Source organism: Pteropus vampyrus, unplaced genomic scaffold (assembly GCF_000151845.1).
Source record: "Pteropus vampyrus isolate Shadow unplaced genomic scaffold, Pvam_2.0 Scaffold347, whole genome shotgun sequence".
NCBI lineage: Eukaryota > Metazoa > Chordata > Mammalia > Chiroptera > Pteropodidae > Pteropus > Pteropus vampyrus.
The window spans coordinates 1,269,827-1,282,299 of record NW_011889128.1 but is presented as its reverse complement, the minus strand read 5'-3'; the positions used below and the strand labels follow the sequence as shown (position 1 = coordinate 1,282,299).

General features: G+C 38.3%; 1 pseudogene; it reads right to left on the bottom strand.

The window, feature by feature from the left end:
• Nucleotides 1-1,184: 1,184 nt before the first annotated feature.
• LOC111731015 lies at nt 1,185-1,303 on the bottom strand (annotated as a pseudogene).
• Nucleotides 1,304-12,473: the final 11,170 nt, after the last annotated feature.

The window sequence follows — 12,473 nt, the reverse complement described above, 5'->3', positions numbered from 1 at the left end:
CTTTCTTTCTGAGATGCCTTGTCACCTTGGTTGTTCACGGTGTTTAATGGACTATTTTTCTGCCTGGGCATTAATGGAAGTGTGTTCTGTTGTTTTTCCAGAAAGATTTATTATATAAAAGTCTCTCTTCAGCCTGCTGCAAAGAAGGTGCTTTTCTTTTGGTTTCCAGTAGATGGCATCTAAGCCTCTTGGATCCCTGCTTTATATAAAGCCTAAATGTCTTTTTTATTTTCTTGTAGATATGTAATCACAGTTGCTACTCTCAGTTTCAGTCCCTGTCAGTGTTAGCAACAGTTTCAGTAGCGTTTGCTCAGATTCCCCTGGGACTCCGCTGTGATCAGTCTCAGAGGATATGGGAGGAAGGGCCATCTGGGTTGGGGGTTGGGGACTGCAGCTCCGCCTCGGTTTTGGAACCAGGGCCGGTAAAAATCAACTGTTGTTTCTCTGTAGTTCCGTCCTGCTTCTCTGCTTTCTGCCCTGATGACTGGGCCCTGCTGCCGGCTGCTAGACGTTCCGGCACTTCCAGGCAAGCTGATCAGGGAAGTTGCCACACCTTCTCCCTCCCCGCTACTCCTGCAAAGAGCTCCAGCGACTACAAGACGCAGCTTCTTTATTTCTCCTAGCCCACTCACTGCCTGACACCCAGGGTTCTGACCTGTGGTAGTTCTTATGCGCAAATCCCACGCTCAGACGTGCTGGTGTACAGTTTGGGTGTTTTTTGTTGATTTTTAGATGTTCAGCTTATTGTTTCAAGGGGAGAGATCCGAGGACTTCTCTCACTCTGCCATGTTTCCTAGAATGCACCTTTTGTTTTGAAGATTGATATTGCTTGGGGTCAGAAGTGAGATTCGAAAGAGCCAAATCCATGAGGTACTAATGATCCCCAAACTGTGTGCAGTACCCACTTGAGCCCCTTATGCTCTCCATTTCCAAGAATCACCTTTTTCCTTTCAGTTCAGTAAGTCACTGGGATTTGAGCTCCCTTCTTTTTGGTTGAGCTGCCTGACTTTATTTGGAGTCTGTTTTTCTTTCTGTGAAGATACCACCCTTTTGGTTAGTACTGATTTATTTTCTGAACCTCTGGTTTTGAAGTATGGAATCCAATCCTCTAAATTCTGGGACCCTGGCTTGTTTTATGTGAAAAAGACTATGGTCTCTTCCCATGCGCATTTTTTTTTTTTTTATGCCTACAGCACTTGGTCTTCCTAGGTGATCTCCCATCCAAGTACTAACCAGGCCTGACCCTGCTTAGCTTCCAAGATCAGACGAGATCAGGCATGTTCAGGGTGGCATGGCTGTAGGTCCCATGTGTATTTTCAACTAAAGGGACCAACTTTACCAAAATTAATTTAGAACTCAATGGCTATTATGGAGAACTTTTGACATCCTTGAACTTGTTTTTCTCAGAACTGAATTGGAAAACCACTACTCTAAAATTAAACTGAATGGGATTCTTTTCTTAATTGGTAACTGAAGACTTCCAAACTCATTCAAGACTCTAAAGTTGCCTCTTAACAAAATACCATTTCTAAATTAACTGAAGTGAAGAAATAATTAAAAGAAAAAAATACAGCTTCTGAGGCCTCTTTTTCCCATCCTCCATCCTCTTTGTCTCCAGTGCCATCTTCTTCTTTTCTTTCCATACCACCTTGTTTCCTTCAACTGTCCTCTTTGTCTCCAGGTGTGCGCAGCTGTCTTGCACCCAGGATCTCCATTGTGTGTTGTCCCCACTACTGTGCTCTCTGCTTCCTCATTCTGTTCCTCTCACTGGACTTCCTTTTTTCTCCTCCCCTCTCCCCACTCCTCCCTTTCATGAGCCTATTGGAGCCTGCCCCTTTTGAGTCAGACCTTCTGAAGATTCAAATAATGAGCCCCTAATTTCTTATGTTTCCTGGTCTAAAGCAGAGTTGGGAGCCTTAGTCAGAGATTTTCCCAAAGTAACTGAGGATCCCCATGGATTTGCTGAGGAATTTAATGTAGTCATTCAAATTTAGCAACCTGGTTTCTCTGATTTACATCAGTTAGTTCACGTGCTTGTTGGTGAAGGCCAGGCCCGACACTGGATGAAAACTGCTAATTGGGATGATCCGGAGAAGTCTCTAGAGTTTCAACCAGGGAACAAAGAAACCCCTCCTGCCTTGTGATATGATCAGTTTCAGGGAATCGCCAGGTGACTTTATTTGGCAATTCCTAGGACTTTCCTAAAGCCAGTTAATTGGAATAAGATTCAGCTTATACCCAGAAGCCCAATGAGCCCATGCATGATTTCTATAGCTGACTCCAAATTGTCTGGAAAATTTTAGTCTTCTTTTCATTGTTGAATCCGACATTCTTTGAATTCAAAGAATCCAAAGCCTTTCACTCTATTTTTATTAATGGGCTGAACTGGGATATTTCTCTTCTGGTTAAAAGGACCGGAGTTAACTATGTCCACTCTGGATTTAGTTAATTTAGCAAACCAGCTCACTTGCACCCCAGGTGATTCAACTAAATATAAAGACAACTAAAATTTTTGATTTTTCAACTCCAACAAAGAGAGGCCCCTAAACAAAACCAAAACTCAATAGGCCATTATTGCAAAAAGTCCCGACATTGGAAGGAAGACTGTTACACGTTTAAGCACTCCAGGCATCTTCAGCCTTCTAACTAACCTTTCCAATGCCCTCCTCACCATCAATGACAGGACTCCAAGGAACTACAGGTTTTTGCCTCAACTCTTCACTTTAATTGACTTAAACCACTCTCCAGACTGGGAATGACTCTCTCTCTGTTCCTACTGATATAAGAGCACACTTTGGGTGCTCAACTCCACTGTTTTTAAACAGCTTCTGCCTTGGGGCTAAAACAGTTCAAAGAGTGGGGGTCTCAGATAATCCTCAACAGGTTTCTGTCTCTAAATCTAACACTTTTTGTTTAGGTCCTCTAGGAGTTATCCACCCTTTTCTCCTTAGTTCCTCCATCCTTATTTATTTATTTATTTGGCAGAGATTTCTTAGAAAAATATTATGCTGGAATTTTTCCTGAAAGAGGGAAATAATTCTAGAATTTTGTAGTGGTGGCCAAAACGTGCAGCTAGGTAGATCAGACAACCCTTCCTCTTTTGTTTGCTCCTTCCCTGATAGCACTGGAGCTGCTGATTCAAAGGCATTGATCATTTGTCCCTATTCGACCAGTTACCACCCTCCTTATGGGCAAGATTCTCAACTAATGTTGGCAGAACTCATGGTGCACCTTCTACAGAATTCAGATTGATCCCTCAAAGCCTTTCCCCAGGTTCAATCAATACCTAATAAAGAAAGACGCCCTCCAGGGCATTAAGCCAATAATAGAGTACTATAGGGGCCAGCACCTCATTATCCCCCACACGAGTCCCTGCAACACCTTTATTTTACCTGTGAAGAAACTGAATGGGCACGATGGAGGTTTTTCCAAGCCATAAATAATATTGTTATCCCTCATAACCCTGTTGTTCCCAATCCCCATACTTTATTAATCTTCGCACACACTGAGAGCAAATTTTTCACAGTGATTGATTTATGTAGCATCTTCTGTAGCATCCTTGTGGATGGAGCTAGCCAATATCTATTTGCCTTCACTTGGGAAGAATAGCGGTACACCTGGACAGTGATGTCTCAGGGTTTTACTGAAGGCCCTTCTTATTTCTCACAAACTTGAAAAGCTGATTTAGATGACATAAAGTTTCCTGAAGGTTTTGCCTTGTTATAACATGTAGATAACTTGCTTCTCTGCTCCCTTTCCCAAGCCTCTTCACAGGAAGACAGCATCTACCTGTTAAAGCTTTTAATCTCGAAAGGGCATATGCTTCTAAGGAAAACCTGCAGTTTGTTTAAACTCAAGCTTGATATTTAGGGCGCCTGATCTCAAAACAAAGACTGCCCCTAGATCAAGATAGGCTTCGTGGCGTCCCGAACTTCCCAAAACTTAAAACTAAGCATCAATTGTAAGGTTTTCTCAGGCTAGCTAGCTACTGCCAAAACTGGTTTCCAAATCTCTCTTATGGCCCAACCTCTATATGTTACTAAAAAACAACAAACCTGACCTTATTATTTGGGAAGATAAAAATGACCTAGATTTTAATACCTTAAAGGAAAGCTTGATAAATTCCCCTGGCTTTGGACACTTTAATTATCAACTTCTCTTTTTCCTCTTCATGTGTGCGAAGGAGAGAAATGCTTTTGGAGTCCTCACTCTAAAACATGAAGATCACCACCAACCTATCTGCAGCTGGATCCTGTGACACGAAGATACTCCCCTTGCCTTGGAGGTATTTCTGCCACTGTCCTTTTAGTTAAGGCCACTGAGAAAATGGTCATGGGATCCCCCCTAACCATCTTTGTTTCTCATGCAGTAGAAGCCCTCCTGGATTCTCATCACACTCTGTACCTTTTGGCTGGTTGTCTTCTTATGAAATCCTTTTGATAATCACTTATATAACTCTTTTTTGCTCTGATAGCCTTGACCCTGCCACCCTTCTCCCCTCCTCTATGGACAATACTCTTCATGACTGTTGTCTCTGACAGATCATCTTTTGACCCCTTATAATGATTTACAAGAAACTCCTCTAATCAATGTTGAGTTTTCATGGTGTACTGATGATTCTTGTCTGGAGGGTGAAAATGATAAATATTGTACTGGGTATGCTACTGCAACTCCTTTTGAGGTAGCACCTTTGCCCTCAGCTATCTACGTCCAACAGGCTGAATTATGCACTCTTACTAGGGCCTGCATTTTAGTCAAGGGAAGAACTACAAATATGTATACTGACAGTGGGTATACTTTTGGAGTGGCTCATGACTTTGGGAAGCTGTGGAAACAGTGAGACTTCCTTACTTCCAGAAGGGAAAAAATTAAAAAATGGTTATAATGTTCAAAAACGATTAGATGCCATAATTTTGCCAGCCACTTTGGCTATTATTAAGGGCATTCTAAACTTGATTCTCTAATAGCTAAGGGCAATCGATCCACTGACATTTCTGTCAAAAATGCTTCTCTCAAAGGGGCTAAAATCCAAACCTCTGTCACATTCCAAAGGAACCTCCAGATACTGATTTAGAGAAATTGACTAGAGATATCCAATAATTAGCACCAGAAAAGGAAAAACAATATTGGCAATGTAATGGCTATTGGTTTGATAAAAAAACAAAACTTCTGCTTTGGCCCAAATAAAAACCCAGTCTTACCTGAGGCCCTAAAATTCTCATTATCAACTGCTGTTACATCCATTAAATCATTGGTCTACTGGTAAAATAACAATATTCAAAAATCAATATTGGTGGGGGAGATATTGGCCACTATTTTGCTTGCCTCACCTGCCCAAAATACAGTCCAGGAAAACCTGTCCACTCTGCCCCCTGGACACTTTAAATTGCTCAATGGACCATTCAAGTTTTGGTAGATGGATTTTGTATAGCTACCCCCCATCTCATGGATATAAATATGTCTTAGTAATACTTTACTTGTTCCCTCACTGAAGCTTTCCCTGTAGACCGTCTACTGCCTCTTCTGTGGCTAAAATTCCATTAGAAAACATCCCTACCTGGGGAACCCCCCTGGAACTTCATAGTGACTGGGAAACTCACTTCACCAGTTAAGGACTTTGACAGCTATGCTATTTGGCCAGTTCTACACTTTCACTGTGCTTACTACCCTCAATTCTCAGAGCTAGTCAAACACACTAACAGCTTCATCAAGACTCAATTGGCAAAATTTGTGGAAATCCTCCAAATACTTTGGCTGGAAAGCATTGCCATTGCTCCTTCTAAATCTCAAATGCATCCCCATTGGAACTCATAAACTCTCACTCTTTGAAATAATCACTGGATGCCCAATGCATCTAGCCCTTGCCTTTTTTTAATCCACAGTTGGTGAAAGAAGGTATACTTCAATATTGCTAGAGTCTAATTATGTCCACTGAAAATAACCATGTTTTAGTACTGCAATCTTTCCACAGTGCACTCCCAGGAGACAAAGGCCTCAAGCATCATACCTTGCAACCAAGAAATTTTTATTTTTTATTGTTTTTTTATTTTTTATTTTTTTTAGGCGAGGCAACCCTTGGCTGACCTCACAGATAGCAAGGACCTTGTCAGCTTACAGTCCTTTATTTTTTATATTTTTTATGCCTACAGCACCTGGTCTTCCTAGGTGGTCTCCCATCCAAGTACTAACCAGGCCCAACCCTGCTTAGCTTTCGAGATCAGATGAGATCAGGCCATAGACACAACCAAGAGATTTTTGTGTATTGGAAAAGACATCTCCAGAAAAACTCCCTTCGACCCTGTTGGAAAGGCCCCTATCAGGTACTATTAATCAACCCTCATGTTACCTACCAGTTTCCAAGGAATGGACTCTTAGATTCATGTGTCACGTCTAAAGACAGCACCAAACCCTGACTGGACCTGCACACAACTGGTGACCTGAAAATAAGGATTTCCAGGAAATGAAGCAGATGACAACTGAAGGAGATAGCTTTCCCAAGATGACCAGGCCTGTATACCTTTTTCTCACTGCTGTTTTCTTGCCTTATTTTTTTTTTCTCTTTCTTGAAAAGAAAATGCTCTTATCTGCACTTCCCAATCAATTGCAAAATGGAGAAAGCTTTCTGACTCTTGGATCTGTAACCAAAAACTCCAATATGTTTACAGTGTTGGAGACCCCTTGGTTCTACCTGTAACCAATTTCTCTTTAATCCCTAATGCCACTGCCAATTATACCTGCAAGTCTATGAATGTTACCTGTTGGGTTTGGCTGTTACAACCAGGTGTTCCCACACATTGTTTCAATCTTTCTCCAACCACAACTGTGCTAGCTCAACTAAACACCTTTAACTTTGCCATTGTATGATCTTTGCTCTCTGTTTTTTTTTCTTATCTGAATACAGTCTGTCCCTTTGCACCCAAGGGAAATACAAATGGGTCAACTCCTTTTTGCAAGGCTTTTGGAAAAACCCTTTTAGGATGAGATGGCACCTCAGAGAATGTCATTCCAAATCCTGTGATTTTTGGCTTAAAAAAGTCAATCAGGAAATTCCAGCTAATGAATATATCAATAACCAGAACTTAGCTGGAGTCCTCTGTGCTCCACCTGATTTCCTTTTTGTCAACAATTGATGGCATTTCCCATGGGCATATGAATGTTTAGAAAGCTGGCGAATTGGATGTTAGTGCTTATTGGGACATTTAACAGTCCCTGTTAATGTCCATAACAAATCAGAAGCCTTTCATTGGCCAACCCCATTAAGCCTTCATGGCTGACTTAAACAGAAACTTCCAGGAGGCACACATGACTTTGGGTTTGCCTCTGTAGGGAGAGCTTTTCTTCGTTGAGCAGGAGTGAGTGCCAATGAATGCATGATCAAGAATCTCTCCCTAAGATTAGGAGAGTTAGTTAATTCCACAGCCAAAGCAGTAGCAGCCCAACAATGATCACTTGACTTATTGACTTGAGTAGTTTGGGCCAGCCTCATGGCCCTTGATTATCTACTTGCTGAATAAGAAGGTATTTGTGCAATAGCAAATATCACCTATTGCACTTGCCTCTGGAGAGATAGAAATTCAATTATACAAGGTCAGAAAACAAGTGCACAGGTTACAACAAATTTTAGCTGACTCCCCACGTCCTTTGATTTTTTTCAGCTGGCTACCTTCAGGTCTAGGGTCATGGTTTAGAACCATCATACAATTTAGATTTTTCATGTTATTTTTAATTCTGCTTTGCAAAATTATTTTTAAGCTTTGTAGCCATTGCCTGTCAAACTGTTTTGGAAATGATGTACCCAATAAAATGATGCTAGCTCAATGCTTTAAGATGATCTCCAACACTTACAATCTTGATAAAATATAGATTTTAGATGAGAAATACCTAAGAGCTCTCTCTCCAACCCTTCCTTGTTACTCAAATGTGGTCTCAGTGGTTTCCAATCTGTGTACATTCCCTCCAACATGAGACATGACAACCAAGAGAAGTCCTTTTTGTCATCAAGGGACAAACCTACTAAATACAGAAAACACGACTTGATCAGCAATGCTTTTGAGGAAAGAGCTTGGTCAAAAGGGAGAAATCTGAAAATGAATTAAAAAAACCTGATCCAAAATGGAGCTGGGAAACAGTGAAGGGAGGGTTCTCATGCACTTCACAGCTTACTTTATATACCCCAGCAGGAAGAGGGAAGGTTTTTCTCCTTGCCCAGCAACAATCCAGCCAAAGAGAAGCCACAACTCCAAACTCTCACTCTCCTCTAATGAACTATCATTCAAAACAGTCTCTCCCAACTTCCTCCTTTACTCTCCAGACTTGTCTATGGTTTGCCATAGTTTGCATGTCCCAAAATGCAATTCATCTGCTATTCTTGAATAAACTTGATTTTGCTGGCTAAACTGCTTACCTTTTTGTATTAAAGGTTGACGAGCCCATTTTCTGTTGATGGGCAGTTTCCAGTCTTACTACAATAAACTGCTGTAATCATGTCCTTAGAAATACTTCTTTGTGTACGTATATGAGCGTATGTGTAGAATAAAATCCTAGAAGTGCAATTGCTGATTCAAAGGGAAGACTAGTGTTTTAAGACATTTATCAATTTAAATTATTAAACTTTTCTCTCAAACCCACAAGAAGAATTGATATATTCAGAAGATATACCATAATTATTTTATATCTTTCAGCTACTCAGTTTTGAGAAGCATGGTCTTAAGGCCTTTCATTTATTCAAGTGACATGGTAAACAGAATTATGGACCCCAAAGATGTCCATATCCTGTCCTAAGATCTCCCTGAAACCTGTGAATATATTACACTGGCAAAAAGGACATTGCAGATATGATTAAGGTGAGGATTTTTAAAATAGAAGACTATCCTGTTATCCCAGTGGGTCTAATGTAATCACTACGGTCCTTATAAATGGGAAGCAGGAGGATCAAAGTAAGCAGATGTGACAACAAAATCAGAGGTGGCAGTGATGCATTGCTGGAAAGGGTCCACAAACCAAAGACTGCAGACAGTCTCTAGAAACTGGAAAAGGCAAAGAATAAATTCTAGAGCCTATAGAGAATGCGACCCTGCCAAGACCTTGATTTCTTGATTTCTGTACTATAATATCTATTTTCGGACTCCTGACCTGCAGAACTATAAGATAATAAATTTATATTGTTTTAAACCACCAAGTTTCTGGAAATTTCTTAGAGTAGCAATAGGAAACTAATACAGGTAACATTATTGAGTAACTACTTCTGAGCTTTGTCAAGTACTATACTGGGTATGGGAACATTCTCTCAGCTCTGAATTCAAGAAATGAAGATCTAAAAGAGAAGCAGTTCTTAAAGACATTATGCTGAATGAAAGAAGCCTTAGGCAAAAGAATACACACTATAGAATTCCAGTTATATGAAATTTTAAAACAGAAAACATCTATGGCAGGAACAAAATTAGAACAGTAGCTGTCTCTTGTGTGATGGGATGGGATTAACTAGGAAGAGATGTGTTAGAACTTTCTAGGATAATAGTAAATGTTCTATATCTTGATGGAGTTTTGGATACACAGGTTATGCATTTGTCAACATTCAGCAAATATACACTTAAAACTTGTACATTTTATTTTATGTAAATTTAACTAAAAATAAAAATATGTAAAACAAATGTTGAGTCCTAGTTAATGATATGCATGGTGAAATGTTTCAAGGTGAAATATACTGATATTGACAGTTTTTCTGAAATGCATTGAAAAATAATATGGACTGGTAGAAACATGGATAGTTATGTGATAAAGCAAGTATAGTAAAATGTTATTTTAAAACTTTCAAAATAAAATGTTAGGAGGAAGAGAAAGGAGGAAGCTAGTATTGCCTAGACAAAGCATGATTAACCATGTAAAAGTGTGCAATTAAGTGGCATTTAGTGCATTTACAACATTGTGTGATCACCATCTCTTTCTCTTTAGTTTCAAAAATTCATCACTATTAGGATGTTGTCAGAGATTACATTAAATCTATAGATTTCTTTGGGTGGTAGTGTCATCTTAACAATATTAGTCTTTCAATTCATGAATGCAAGATGTCTTTCCATTTATTTAGGTCTTCTTTAATTTCTTTCAGCATTATTTTATAGTTTTCGGTGTATAATTCTTTCACCTCCTTAGTTAAATTTATTTCCAAGGTTTTTATTCTTTTTAATGTTCTTGTAAATGCAATTGTTTTCTTAATTACCTTTCTAGATTATTCATTGCTATTATATAAAAATGCAACTGATTTTTGTGTGTTGATTTTATATCTTGGAACTTTGCTGAATTTATTTATTAGCTCTAACAGTGTGTGTGTGTGTGTGTGTGTGTGTGTGTGTGTGTGTGTGTGTGTGTGTGTGATCTTTAGAGTTTTCTAGATATAAGATTATGTTATCTGTGAATAGAGATAATTTTACTTCTACCTTTCTAATTTGGATACCTTTTATTTCTTTTTCTTGCTTAATTGCTCTGGCTAGAACATCCAATATAATATTGAATAGAAGAAGCAAAAGTAGGCATCCTTGTTTTGTTCCCCATTCTAGGGAGAAAGGTTTCCGTCTTTCACCACTGAGTGTGTCGTTAGCTGTGGGGTTTTCATATATAGCCTTTATCATGTTGAGGAAGTTTCCTTCTATTTCTAGTTTATTGAGTGTTTTTATCATGAAAGGATATTGAATTTTTTCTAATTTTTTTCTGCATCAACTAAAATGATCATGCTTTTTCCTTCAGTCTATTAATGAGGAATATTACATTAATTGATTTTCATCTGTTGAACCATTCTCAAATTCCAGGAATAAATCCCACTTGGTCATAGTGTATAACCCTTTTAATGTGATGCTTTGGTTTGCTAGTATTTTGTTAAGGATTTTTATATCAACATTCATAAGGGAATTTGGTCTGCAATTTTCTTTTGTCTTTGTCTGGATTTGATATCAATGTAGTTTTTTTTTTTTTTAAATATATCCTAAACATAAATCCCTTTTCAGGCATATGATTTACAAATATTTTCTCTCATCCTGAGGATTGCCTTTTTACTCTTGTCAAGATGTCCTTTGAAGCACAACAGTTTTAATTTTGATGAAATCAATTTATTTTTTGCTTTTTGTCACTTGTGCTCTTTCTGTCATAGCTTAGAAACCATTGCCTAATCCAAGATCACAAAGATTTATGCCTATGTTTTCTTCTGAGAGTTATAGTTTTAGCTCTTACATTTTGGGCTATGGTCCATTTGAGTTAATTTTTGTATATGGTTGAAGGTAGAGTTTCAACTTCATTCTTTTGTATGTTGTCCTAGCAACATTTGTTGAAAAGACTATTTCTCTATGAATTGTCTTGGCACTGTTGTTGAAAATCAACTGATCATAAATGTAAGAGTTTATTTCTGGGACATTTTATTTTCTCTTATTTAATAAATTTCTGTCATTTAATTAGTCTTATCCTTCAGTCGCAGAGAAATGTCTCTGCTGTGACCTAAACATATATAAAATGGCTTAAGTGAAAATGTTGTAAGGTCTATATTGTTCTGGAATGTGGATATTTTAGTCAACATTATATTTTCCCCTCAAAAGATGAAAACCTATTTAATCCTTTACAAGTCCCTGTAAAAATAGTACAATAAAAGTGAAAGGGGAGTACCTAGCATCACCCTCAAGAGGCTTGCTGTACCACTCAACATTATTGCCTGGTCTCCTGTTTGCATAGCCACCAGATGACAAAATGTCCACTTTCCAATAATTCAGAGATTCCTTTGAACCACTGCTGCCAGCTGAAGTCATTACTGTTTCCAAAGACCAGGAAGAGTATAATTCCAAAGATGGCTGTGTTTCCTGTAAGAACAAGTGCAAAAGTTCCCCGACTCAATCAGCTGCGCTCAGGCAAACATAGTCCAAAATGCCTGTTTTAAGAAATATGATAAGTTCATTAGAAGCACGAGTCATAGCTTCTGTATCACTAATCTTTTTGCTAATGCAGAATGGAATAGGTGGGGGAGGAACAGAACAAGGGATGAAATATTGGCTAGAAAAAATAAGTGAATATAGTTTTGCTATTCACATAATTCTTTTACATAATATGTTTCTTTTTCTAAGCACCAAAGGAATATTGCAAAGTACAAAACATGATAGAATAAGCAATATGCAACCTGAATACTGAAATGGGAAATTATATTTTGAATCACAGTACTCCCAAATCAATTATAGCATAACTAACAAATGTTTTGTTTACATTAAAATAAAATGCTTTATAAATTATAACAGTCAGAATCAAGGCTCAAAATTCAAAATATTTTTCATTTTAGATTAAAAACAGGCACAGATAACAGGAAACTACTTAGACTTAAGTCAAATATATGTGTTGAAAATTTAAAGGTAAATTCTAAAAGAATGTATAACTTTCAAAGAACAAGGGATGAAAACCCGAATAAAGAAAGAATATGAGGCAAAAACACCATTAAGAAGTGTATA